Here is a 14,219-nt window from a genome sequence, read left to right as displayed (position 1 = left end):
ACTAGAGTCTTTCTTGCATATTTTTTGGTTTTGTAGGCTTGCCAAAAATTATTGGCACTGGATTCATGATTTTTTCAAGCCATTCAGGCCTGAACCCTTTTCTTGGCACATGATCCTACTGGATGATTCCCCTAGAATCCCACCAAAGTTTACCCAGATTTGGCATACTTTTAGGATGGAAATTTTGTTTACATTGTGGAAAGATAGGGATGTTGTTCTTTTCACTCATAGCATTATGGTTATTAATATTGCCATGTATACTAAGGCATGCATTTGTAATAATGTTATTATGTAGATTTATGTGCAAGCTAACAAAGTTTCCCTTGAGTTAGCTCATCTACAGGAGCTGCTAAACCACTGGGGGAATTCTCCCTGCATAATTTCCAAAGTTTCTCTTGATGCCTTAGCAGATACCTAGATGCCTCATGGCCTCCATCCATGGTGCCATTCATCAGGCCACCACTTGCACATCCCGCATTCCCAGGCTTCCCACCACCACTCTCCTAGTGGTGGTGATGGTAGATGGAGATGCCAGTCAGTTTCTCCACCCTATGGTGGCTTTGGTTGGCCCCCGACTCCTCCTCCTGGTACTCATCGGGAAATTTCTAAGAAGTAGCCTTGCTTAGACTTGACAATTTTTCCTCTGCAGCCAGAGGTCAAAGATGTGGAGGTTGCCATTGATCCTCTTGCTACCATTGTTGTTGATGATGGCTAGACTATTCCCAATCCCACTAATAATTGGGGTTTTCATGACAATTATGATCCACCACCCTTGGCTGGCACTACTTTGGCTGCCTGAGGCTACTTTTTATATGTCTTTTTTTTATGAATAATTTATGTTTCTAGCTAAGGCCATGTTTTTAATCTAGCCTTGGCCATGTGAACTCATTCATGGGATGATCTTGTATCCCTTGGCCCTTTTTTGTGAATTTTAATCTTAGTATGTTTTTATTAATAGAAAATGACTATTCATAAAAATAAAAATAAAAAGATTTAAAGGGTTTTTAATTTAAAAAATATATAAATAACTAAGATAAATTAATTTTAAACTTATAAATTATTTTTAGCACAATACCATTACATGTATATTATATATTATAAAAAAAATTTAGTCATAAATATTTTTAATATAAAAATATTTTATATTTAAATCTTTTAAACATAAAATAATTTCTAAAACTTAGATACCAAATATTACAGCAATTTCAATTCATTTATATTAAATACTATGATTACCATCAAATAAAATGATTATTTTATAATTATTTAGTTGAATATACTATTCTTTTTAATTAAACTATTAAGCTACTCCAGCTTATAGAAAATACAAGTTCCTACATGACACTTGTCAAATGATGTCCACTTGGTGAAGGTTTTCCAAATCAAGTTGCAAGTAGAATGGGTTTACCCATGAAGGAAAATATGTAGTTAAGTGTGCTCAAGTTGGAGTATTTGGGATGGGTAACATCTCGAGAAGTACCTCTATGAGAATTAGAGAGATCTAATTTTTGTTAATTGTTCCATTAGCTCTCATGATAGATGGGTTATCTAATAGGGAGACTCTAGTACTCTATTATTTATTTGGTTTCCTTGAGAATTTCTTAGATCTTGGACATATCAATATTGTCCTAAGGTAATATCCTACAAGATTAGTATAGTTATATTGAAAATAAAAATAAAAATTCTATTAGAGCTCCTCATTAATTCAAAATGGTGTTGAATCTTGTTTGTTAACCCATCCTCACAAGCTTGATATTCAACCATACAATTCTTTTCTGACTAATTTTTAGTATTGTAAGAACTTCAAAAACTATAAGGATTCCTTGGAAATAAACTAAACTACTTGGCCTCAATTTCATTTCTCTACTAATTTCAAATATTGCACTTTATAAGCCTACTAGCCTTTAAGGACCCAATTAGCCCTCTATTTTGGGGTTTACAATTGTAGTTAAAAAACTTGTCAACGGACCTCAAGAAAAAATTACCATGTTGAGTAGCCATTTGGAAGACCTAAAATATTTTTTTTGTTTTTGAGCCTCCACTCGTCAATAATGTACCAAACCATAAATTGAGTCCTTTAAACCTTACCTAGTCTAGAGATCGACCAAAGTACTCAAAAATTGCTCTAATGGATTCAACAAAATTTGTTCTTTTAACTATTGTTTGAATTTTACTTTTCACACGCCTTTGCATCTAGATCATGAAATTGTAATGCACTCCTACAAGTATTTTTAAATTCTTACTGACAATTCCTAGCTAGGCTATCACATAGGTCACCTAGGCGTTAGATTAAAATTCATTATTTGAGTTTTTTTAGCCTATGACCAAATAGAAAATAATTTGCATAACCTTAAGTTGAAGACCTCCAAAGGTGATGAAAATCCCACAATGGAGATTCAAGATTGAGGTATTGTTTCCGTCAAAAGCCTAACTTTGTTAGTGATCAACACACTTGGGTTTTGATTTTATTTAACAAGGAAAAATTGTTTAAAATTTAAAACTAAAAAATATAATGAAATTAAATTGTCTACCTTAATTATTTATATAAAAATTAATCCATTTTCAATCCATGAAACACGATTTTCTCATGTTCAAAACTAACTATGCAAAATTTGCTAGAAAATTCTCAACTACTTACTATTGTAAATTGCACAAAATCGCATCTGACCTCATGAAAATCCATTGCGAGATATTTTATATTTTTTTACAACATGTTTCAACCTAACATGAGGTATGGTTGGTAAAATGATCCAAAAGAAGTAGGAAGCATTTTCCAACCATCTTGCTAGAGTTAAAAAATGGAAGCACAACAAGAAATATGGAAAAACAACAAATATCACTATTCCAATGCAGATATGTTGAGACAATTTCGCTATAATATTATAAGCATAAGGCCTACCTAGTTGCATAAACTTTAAAATTAAAAATCGTGAGCTTAGGATCTCATATTTTGAGATCCAATATATTTATATATTTCTTCTTACTAACACCTTGTTTTCTACTCTTATTCTAAATCTCGAATGTATAGCCATCAAGACCAAAAGTCATCTTGCCATATACAATTATTAAAAACTACAGTTCCTTTAACAGAGGGGAAACTTGTGACCTCATAACTATGCAAAAGAATATTTGTCAGTACCAAGATAGGTCCGCACATGATCCAAGATTGTATCCCTAATTCCATGGAATGCCTTGAAATTACAAGAATGCCATAGAAGCCAATTACCACACATTACTCAATATTCTAGGAAAGAATGCACCGCAAGGAAGGAAGAAGGGTAACTCTTAAATAAGGTAGAATTAAGTTTCATATACACAAAGGAATGATGCATCATAGGTCCACATAAAGTAACCAACTACATGGAAATAAATAAAATTAACAACAAGGGTTTTCCCACATATAGAAGATTAGTGTAGGAAAATAGGAATTATTTTTGGTTGGTGAAAGATTTCTGAAGAACCCAAGATTCTCTCACATTAGACACCTGGGGTCAATAAATATTGATTTTTATATTAGGAAGCCTTGATGTTATAAGATGAATCATAAAGATCTAACTCATTTTGAGATATCCAAAAAAATTCCTCAACTTGTTTACTCTACCACTAAACTTGATATTCCTTGTAGTCTTTTCCTTTAGTGCTATTTCTTAGTCTAGTATCAAAGATTCATTCAATTTACTCTATTTTCTTAGTAGGATAATTAGGATTCTCAACTGTCTCTTCATCAGACTAAAAATACTCACACATATCTAAAATGTTGAATATAGGTGAAATATCCATGTCCTCTGGTAATTTGAGTCCAATGATATTTTAACTATCACATTTCGTTAAGATCTTACAAGACCAAACAATCCTCATCTTTATCTTATTGTAGGTGCCAACTAGAAATATGTATCATTTATAGATACCATTAATTCATCTCCAACATCAGAAGTTTTATGTCTTCTCTTCTTATCTTTTCCTTCTTTATATCCTAGATTATTGTTTACTTCCTCTTATAAATTCTTCTTTAACTCGACAAAATCCTCTGCTTTAACATTTCTCTTTTTTTGATATTCAACTTCCTCAATTCAATATTACTATAGGATGCATGCCATTTACAATCTTAAAAGGTGTCTTCTTAGTACCTTTTTTCAACAAATTTTTATATGCATACTCTTCTTGCAATAAAATCAAGTCCTAATTAGTACACTTATCTCCAATCAAACATCTTAACAAGTTATCCAAACTATTATTCATAAATTTATTTTTTCCATCTATTTATGGATGAAATGTAGAACTAAACTTAAGCTAATTATTCCACATCTTCCAAACTGTCCTCCAAACTAACCAATAAATATAGTATATTTTCCTAAAACAATAGTCTTTCATAATCCATGTAATCTCATAATTTATTTGAAAACCATATCTTCTATGTGTAGTGAATCCGATGTCTTCTTATTAGTTATGGAATGTGTAATATTTGAAAAGTGATCAAATACAAAAAAAAATATAAGATCATTATCTCTCTGAGTTCTGGGTAATCCAAGAAAAAAATCCATATAAATATCTTCCCATTGTTTACTAGGAACATGTAAAGGTGTATGCAAGAGCACATTTTGACTAGTTCTCAAGTAGCAACTTGAGAAATTCTCCATGTCTTTACTTGTTTCAAAACATCCTTATACATTTATGGCTAAAAGTATTTTTTTCAGAAATTAATTTCATTGCATTAACAATCCAAAAATGTCTTGCAAGTATTTTTTTCAGAAATTAATTTCATTGCATTAACAACATATCTTCCTAAATAAAACAATTAGCCCATTTTTTCACCCCATCGAGTATGTATGATATTATCTTAGCATCATTTGAATTGATTTTATTTCATGTTCTTATCATACTCATGTAGGTACTCACCATATCATTAGTTTGATTCTATATTGATATCTTCATTTAAGAGGATTTTTAGGGTTCAAGGACTAAAAGTAAGATAAGCATTCCAAATTGAAATTCCTCAACTAACAAGTTCTTGATCTTAATTTAAATCACTTATATAGACTATTTGGCATAAGGAACTTATTAATGGGTAGATCATCCTAGTAAACTTACAAATAACCTGAAAAAATATTATTAGATCCATTTTTTTCCATTTATGCAATCTCGGCCTCTTTGCCCATCTTATCACAATAGTATTTCATTATAATAATCATTTCATGATCGAATATACACTTCATCTCCAAAGCAATATACAATAGCTCAATATATAAAGTCAACATTACATGTGTATTATACATGTATAGTAGTGTGTAGAAGGGTATAAACATGATATACTATGCAATATCATCATACATCTAATAAAGATCATAAGTGTCTGAAACAATTCATAAAATTCTCATGAGTAACTCATCATTCATATATAATTATCTGGAAGTTTGTCTTTTCCGTTTGTATGACTTAGTCTTCCATGCCCATCTCGTCAAAGTTTACATCTATAAACAAGCATTGATAGTTCCATTTATGCAAGTCTGTTTACTCCATATTGGAGCACATAATGATCTTGTTATTTAATCAACATAAGAAAGCATCATGGTTTATAGTTTTATTTTCATTTAGTTCAAGTTCAAATAGGTAACAATTTATTTCTATCATTAATTGCATAAAGAATTATTTAGCCATCGTGATGAATTTTGATAAATTTTTATCAAGATTAAATAAAATGTGTTTGGATTGTGCAAGCCTTGGCATCAAGACCCAGTTTAATCTTCTCATTCTCTACTGAGAATTGCCCTCCCTCCAGGGATAAGGCACATGTATCATTTTGCTCTTGCCATCTGAGTAATTCAGGGGGGGGGGGGGGGGGGGGCGGGGGGGTTAAAGTCCCAATAGTTATTCTCCAAAATAACTAAAGTGTATGGACAATCAAAAAAGATCACATGTTCAGCATATATACCCATATCTACCCTAGCCAAAGATTTCAAATTGGGTTTAAAAACCTGATCTCTACCAAATTGATTGGCCAATCATTTTTAACTTCTTAATTAGGTTTCATCTTTATGATATTATAACTTATACATTTGTCCATTTTATATCGTCTCGACTTTCTTAACTATTTTGAATATTTTCTTTTGTGATTTCCCAAGTTTTCATTGCAATATCCGTTATGCAAAATAGATCTTTTTCATCATTTACATTTTGGTTTCTCAGAAATAGTGTTGGACCCAAGGTTTCAGCGTTGAACCCAGTGCTCTCATACAATATGTAACATATAGTTTTCTTGGGTCTAATTTAATATCTAACATACTCAAAGAATATAATTATTACTTCACTTCATAGGAAGATAGTTATACCATTCATATTCGTGTGAGTAAGATATACCGTTAAAATCAATTAGACAAAACTTCTAAACTAAAAACTTGAAATACAATTGATGAAATTACAACAAAGATTGAAAACCACATACCTCAAAAAATTGAGATCAAAATCAAACTAGGGATGCTTCTGCAACCACCTGGGTTAGTCCACAATACCAATTTAACAATATCACATGACAATTATCATCTAAAAATTTCTATCTCAAAAATAAAATGATAATTACAATTAAATATAAGTAAATTTAAAATTAGGGCATTATATACCACTGTATCAATTAGGGCATTATTTACCATCAGTTCATTTAGGACTTTTGATACCGCTATATTACTTAGGGCTTTCGATACTATTGATCCAAATAGGGCTTTAGCTACCACAGATTCAATTAGGGCTTCTGCTACCATGGAATTAATTATAGCATCAACTACCATGGAATCAATTTAGGGATTCTGCTACCACGAAATCAATTAGGGCTTCTAAGCCTACTATATCACTTAGGGTTCCAATCATCACTCAATCAATTTGGGCCTCAAGTTCTATTTCTTTTCATTGATTAACTATGACAGTATCTTAAGATTAGAAATATACTCATATTTGTTATTCATATAAACGAAAAACAATACATCAAACTACCTCGTGCATGTAGGTGTAAAATAACGATATCAATGAAATATCTCAATTTAATCTTACCTCCTCATAAATAAAAGTGATAATACCAGTTTCTGATAAAAAAATGACTATGTAACTTGTCTTTATCTGATGCATGACTGACATCTTTGGGGAGAGGTGAAACATTGCCAAGGGCTTTAGCACCCATCCTTGGACCACAACCTGTCCCCACACAATCTCTAATGAGAAAGGCCCTCCCTACCGAGAATAGACAGGGGTCATCTTGCCATCCACTAGGCTTCTTGGTAATTAACACACCATATGACTTGGCAATAGGAGATTGCATTATATGGAATCATGCATGAGCTATTAATTAATTCATATTAAAAACTATAAACATTGTTCTATCATAGCTAATACTGATTCATGTTATTGATCACCCATCTCCTTGGCTACATAGGTGGGTGAGTCCCAGGTATTCAGAAGTCTCAGAGCAGATGGCTCTGTCAATTATTCAAGAAGATTACATACATCCAACATTTCACTCTATGATTACATTATTATGTTCTTTAAAGATTCCAAAATTTGATTGTTTAAATTCCAATATGCTTCGGCATAATGATTATGGATTCATGCTATATTTTTCTTGGTTTCTCTTGCCATGCACATGGCCGAATTTAAGAAATTAAAGTTGTAAATTCAACAAGATATCAAATTAGATATGATCATTTTAAGTGTTGAAACTTTCTACAAACTACTCTATCTTGATTTACACCTCTTCACCATTGATGGCATCTTTGTTGGTGAATTCCTCGGTGTTTGGACTTCATGGTAGTATTTATATTTCTGTGTAATGTATAAAAAAAGAACAAAATAAATTAAGGTAGGATCATTAGTTCATAGTTATCATTATAATTTTCCATCTTCCATATCTACGGGTAAGACAATCACAAAATGAATAGTCGATGACAAGATATTTGACCCAATGAATTCTGTCTAGGAAGCTATGAGACTGTATATAATTTTGGCATTGTATTTTATTTAAACATAGAAAGAGGATTATAATAGGACACCACCTAGCATGACATGAAGAATAAAAGGAAATAATGGATTCAAAATGTTTTCAACTAAACACAACATATCTTACATGAGATGTATTAGACTGATCCTATTCCCACAATTGGAAATAATGGGCTCCGTAATTCCCTTACTTTGTCCTCGTGGATAGGTAAAGACATGAAGATGAAAGGAAAATGGAATGGCATGTTTAAAATAGTCAATATTAATATTCAAATCTTTTCTCCTTGCCTTAATGTATGAGCAAACGAGTAGATGAGTCATGGAAATACAGAAAGGAAAAAGTTATTGCAAATATGATCAAGCATACTCTATTAAAATGGTTGCTTAGCTTTTGGCTACCTCTAGTTTAAAAGAAATCCATTTGAATTCCCAAGATGACCACTCATATAGTTATTAAATCAACTATGAGAAGAGAAAAGAATAAAAGAAAAATAATAAGTTGGAAAGAAGAATTGGAAGATTAAAATTTGAAATTTATAATAATTATTTTAATTCAAACATTATTATAAACTTATATGTACATGAAGACATTAGTTTATTAAATTATTAAATTATAATGATACCAAATTATTTTTATATTATATGCACGAATATAAATTATTATTAAAATAATATGATGAAAGATAAATTAAAATCCTTTGAGATATGTTTTATATTTTAAACTCAATTATTTAAATAACTCATGCAAATCCATATATGTATCCTATTTCAAGTTGCTAGATCCTCTACCCGTCTGCCCAGTGAAGGTGATGCTCCTACCTAATTCTTTTTTGACAATGCTTCCACCCCTTCAACTTGTTTCCTACAAGGAAATTCCCAGCAATTAAATTATATTATCATAATGAATTATTTAATCTTAATTAATCATAACGGTTAACCATCTCAATTCCATGAGTTCATGATTAATGATCAACTAACATGTGGCCATATTATAACCAATTAAACCGCAAATTGACTTCATGCGAACCCAATGGCTATATTTCAAGTTTGGTCAAAAATTGGCATGTAACATAGCCCTTGATGATGTTGAACCATAAGGGGAATGGTATGTTATATACCAATTTTTAATATAAAATAGGATACAATTATTATATGTACATATGTAAATATATAATGAGTTTAAAATATAAAACATATCTCAAAGGATTTCAATTTATCTCAATTAAAATAATTGAGATATGATAGGGAATGGTATGTTACATCCCAATTTTTTACCAAACTTGAAATATAGCCATTGGGTTTGCATGAAGCCAGTTTGTAGTTTAATTGGTTATAATCTGGCCACATGTTAGTTGATCATTAATCAAACATTATTATAAACTTAGATGTACATGAAGACATTACTTTATTAAATTATTAAATTATAATGATACTAAATTATTTTTTTATTATATGCACAAATATAAATTATTATTAAAATAATATGATGAAAGATAAATTAAAATCCTTTGAGATATGTTTTATATTTTAAACTCAATTATTTTAATTAAATATTTCAAGTCGCGAGATCCTCTACCTGTCTACCTAGTGAAGGTGATGCTCCTACCTAATTCTTTTCTGACAATGCTTCCACCCCTTCCACATGTAGCCTAATATGTATATTATCTTAATGAATTATGATCATTAATCATGAACTCATGGAATTGAGATGGTTAAGTATTATGATTAATTAAGTGCATATAATAACTAACACAAAGGTTAACCAAGTTAATTGTTAACCACATAGTTTAAAATATAAAACATAATGAATTATTTAATCTTAATTAATCATAACGGTTAACCAGGTTAACCATTATGATTAATTAAGATTAAATAATTCATTATGATAATATAATTTAATTGTGAGGAATTTCCTTGTAGGAAACAAGTTGAAGGGGTGGAAGCATTGTTAGAAAAGAATTAGGTAGGAGCATCACCTTCACTGGGCAGACATGTAGAGGATCTAGGGACTTGAAAGATCATACATATGTGGAACTGCATGATTTATTTAAATAATTAATTTAATTAAAATAATTAAGTTTAAAATATAAAACATATCTCAAAGGATTTTAATTTATCTTTCATCATATTATTTTAATAATAATTTATATTCGTGCATATATTATCATTTAATTTTTGATAAATTATGGGTTCGTATAAATTATTATTTTTGATAATAATCAATTGATCCACATTATCAAAGAAATAGGATACATATTAGGCTACATGTTGAAGGGGTGGAAGCATTGTTAGAAAATAATTAGGTAGGAGCATCACCTTCACTGGGTAGATGGGTAGAGGATCTAGCGACTTGAAATATGATACATATGTGGAACAGCGTGAGTTATTTAAATAATTAATTTAACTAAAATAATTGAGTTTAAAATATAAAACATATCTCGAAGGAATTAAATTTATCTTTCCATTATTAAAATAATATGATGAAAGATAAATTAAAATCCTTGAGATATGTTTTATATTTTAAACTCAATTATTTTAATTAAATGAGTTATTTAAATAACTCATGCAGTTCCACTGCATATTATTTTAATAATAATTTATATTCATGAATATAATAGGAAAATGATTTGGTATCATTATAATTTAATAATTTAATAAACTACCACATGAAATAATGAAACCAAATCATTTTTATATTATATGCACAAATATAAATTATTATTAAAATAATATGATGAAAGATAAATTTAAATCCTTTGAGATGTGTTTTATATTTTAAACTCAATTATTTTAAATATTTTATGATAATTATTTTATTGCAAACATTATTATAAACTTATATGTACATGAAGACATTACTTTATTAAATTATTAAATTATAATGATACCAAATCATTTTTATATTATATGCACAAATATAAATTATTGTTAAAATAATATGTTGAAAGATAAATTAAAATCCTTTGAGATATGTTTTATATTTTAAACTCAATTATTTTAATTAAATTAATTATTTAAATAATTCATGCGGTTCCACATATGTATCCTATTTCAAGTCGCTAGATCCTCTAGCCGTCTGCCCAGTTAAGGTGATGCTCCTACCTAATTCTTTTCTAATAATTTTTCCACCCCTTCAACTTGTTTCCTACAAGGAAATTCCCCACAGTTAAATTATATTATCATGATGAATTATTTAATCTTAATTAATCATAATGGTTAACCATCTCAATTCCATGAGTTCATGATTAATGATCAACTAACATGTGGCTAGATTATAGCCAATTAAACTATAAAATGACTTCCTGTGAACCCAACAACTATATTTCAAGTTTGGTAAAAAATTGGGATGTAACATACCCCTTGATGTTGCTGAACCACAAGGGGAATGGTATGTTACATCTCAATTTTTGACCTAATATAAAATATAGTTGTTGGGTTCACATGAAGTCAGTTCGCAGTTTAATTGGTTATAATTATACCACATGTTAGTATTTAATTGTTATGATTAATTAAGGCTAAATAATTCATTATGATAATATAATTTAACTGTAGGAAATTTCCTTGTAGAAAACAAGTTGAAGTGGTGGAAGTATTGTCAGAAAGAATTAGGTAGGAGCATAACCTTGACTGGGCAGACGGGTAGAGGATCTAGCGACATGAAATAGGATACATATGTGAAATCACATGAGTTATTTGAATAATTAATTTAATTAGAATAATTGAGTTTAAAATATAAAACATATCTCAAAGGATTTCAATTTATCTTTCATCATATTATCTTAATAATAATTTATATTAATAGGCAAGATCCTACAACATAATGGTAACTTGTGAGCCTCTCATCGTGGAGGTCTTGGGTTTGAAACTACTCAAGCTTAACGAATGATAATAATTAATATTCACAAATAATAATAAATAATCAAGGCTTCGGCCAATTACCTATCAGAAAAAATAAAAAATAAAAATTTATATTCATGCATATAATATAAAAATGATTTGTTATCATTATAATTTAATAATTTAATAAAGTAATGTCTTCATGTACATATAAGTTTATAATAATGTTTGAATTAAAAAAATTATTTAAAATTATTTAAAATAATGTCTTCATGTACATATAAGTTTATAATAATGTTTGAATTAAAAAAAATTATTATAAATTATTTAAAATAATTGAGTTTAAAATATAAAACATATCTCAGAGGATTTTAATTTATCTTTCATCATATTATTTTAATAATGGAAAGATAAATTAAAATAATTATTATGAGTTAGTTATTATATGCACCTAACTGTATATATTTCAAGATAACCATCTTTTAACCGTTATAAATTAATACTCATATTTTAAATAGTATAATTATTATGAGTTAGTTTATATGCACCTAATGGCATATTATAAGTACATATGTAAATATGTACATATAATAATATGATGTTTGTGCATATAATTATATTTATGTATGTTATATCCTAATGTTTTATAATTCTACAATTTTTAACATGAGTTATTTCAGGTCGAGAATGTTTTAATAATTTATTATCAAAATACTAATTCAAACATTATTATAAACTTATATATACATGAAGACATTACTTTATTAAATTATAAAATTATAATGATACCAAATCATTTTTATATTATATGCGCAACTATAAATTATTATTAAAAAAATATGATGAAAGATAAATTAAAATCCTTTGAGATATGTTTTATATTTTAAACTCAATTATTTTAATTAAATTAATTATTTAAAGAACTCATGCGGTTCCACATATGTATCCTATTTCTAGTCACTAGATCCTCTACCCGTCTGCCCAGTGAAGGTGATCCCTTGTGGTTCAGTGTCATCAAGGGGTATGTTACATCCCAATTTTTGACCAAACTTGAAATATAGCTGATAGGTTCACACGAAGTAAGTTTGTAGTTTAATTGGTTATAACCTAGCCACATGTTAGTTGATTATTAATCATGAACTCATGGAATTGAGATGGTTAACCATTATGATTAATTAAGATTAAATAATTCATTATGATAATATAATTTAACTGTGGAAAATTTCCTTGCAAGAAACAAGTTGAAGGGGTGGAAGCATTGTCATGAGGTTAATCTAAATTAAAATAATTAAGTTTAAAATACAAAACATATCTCAAAGGATTTTAACTTATCTTTTAATTATTAAAATAATATGATGAAAGATGAATTAAAATCCTTTGAGATATGTTTTATATTTTAAACTCAATTATTTTAATTAAATTATTTATATAATATGTATAATAGGTGGCCAGATCATAATAATATATGTTAACTCAAAGGATTTTAATTCATCTTTCATAAGAATGTTTTAATAATTTATTATCAAAATAATAATTCAAACATTATTATAAACTTATATGTACATGAAGACATTACTTTATTAAATTATTAAATTATAATGATACCAAATCAGTTTTATATTATATGCATGAATATAAATTATTATTAAAATAATATGATGAAAGATAAATTAAACTCCTTTGAGATATGTTTTATATTTTAAACTCAATTATTTTAATTTAATTAATTATTTAAATAACTCACGCAGTTCCACATATGTATCCTATTTCAAGTCGCTAGATCCTCTACCCGTTTGCCCAGTGAAGGTGATGCTCCTACCTAATTCTTTTCTAATAATGCTTCCACCCCTTCAACTTGTTTCCTGCAAGGAAATTCTCCACAGTTAAATTATATTATCATAACAAATTATTTAATCTTAATTAATCATAACAGTTAACCATCTCAATTCCATGAGTTCATGATTAATGATCAACTAGCATGTGGCCAGATTATAACCAATTAAACTACAAACTGACTTCATGCGAACCCAATGGCTATATTTCAAGGTTTGTCAAAAATTGGGATGTAACATACCATTCCCCTTGTGGTTCAGCATCATCAAGGGGTATGTTACATCCCAATTTTTGACCAAACTTATGATATAGCAGTTGGGTTCAAATAATGAATCCTAGATCCACATAATTATATGCCAATCTTAATATAATTATACATATTATTAGGTTATCAAAAATTATCAAAGAAATAGGATACAAAAATTATATTGCAGAGAATAAATCAAATAATGATAGCAAATATTAATTATATATATATCCTTCATGTACAGAAAGGAAAAATTTATTGCAAATTTGATCAAGCAAACTCTATTAAAATGGTTGCTTGGCTTTTGGCTACCTTTAGTTTAAAA

Source organism: Cupressus sempervirens, chromosome 5 (assembly GCF_028749045.1).
Source record: "Cupressus sempervirens isolate cs-2001-9-10 chromosome 5, ASM2874904v1, whole genome shotgun sequence".
Classification (NCBI taxonomy): Eukaryota; Viridiplantae; Streptophyta; class Pinopsida; order Cupressales; family Cupressaceae; genus Cupressus; species Cupressus sempervirens.
Note: the sequence above shows the minus strand (reverse complement) of the source record.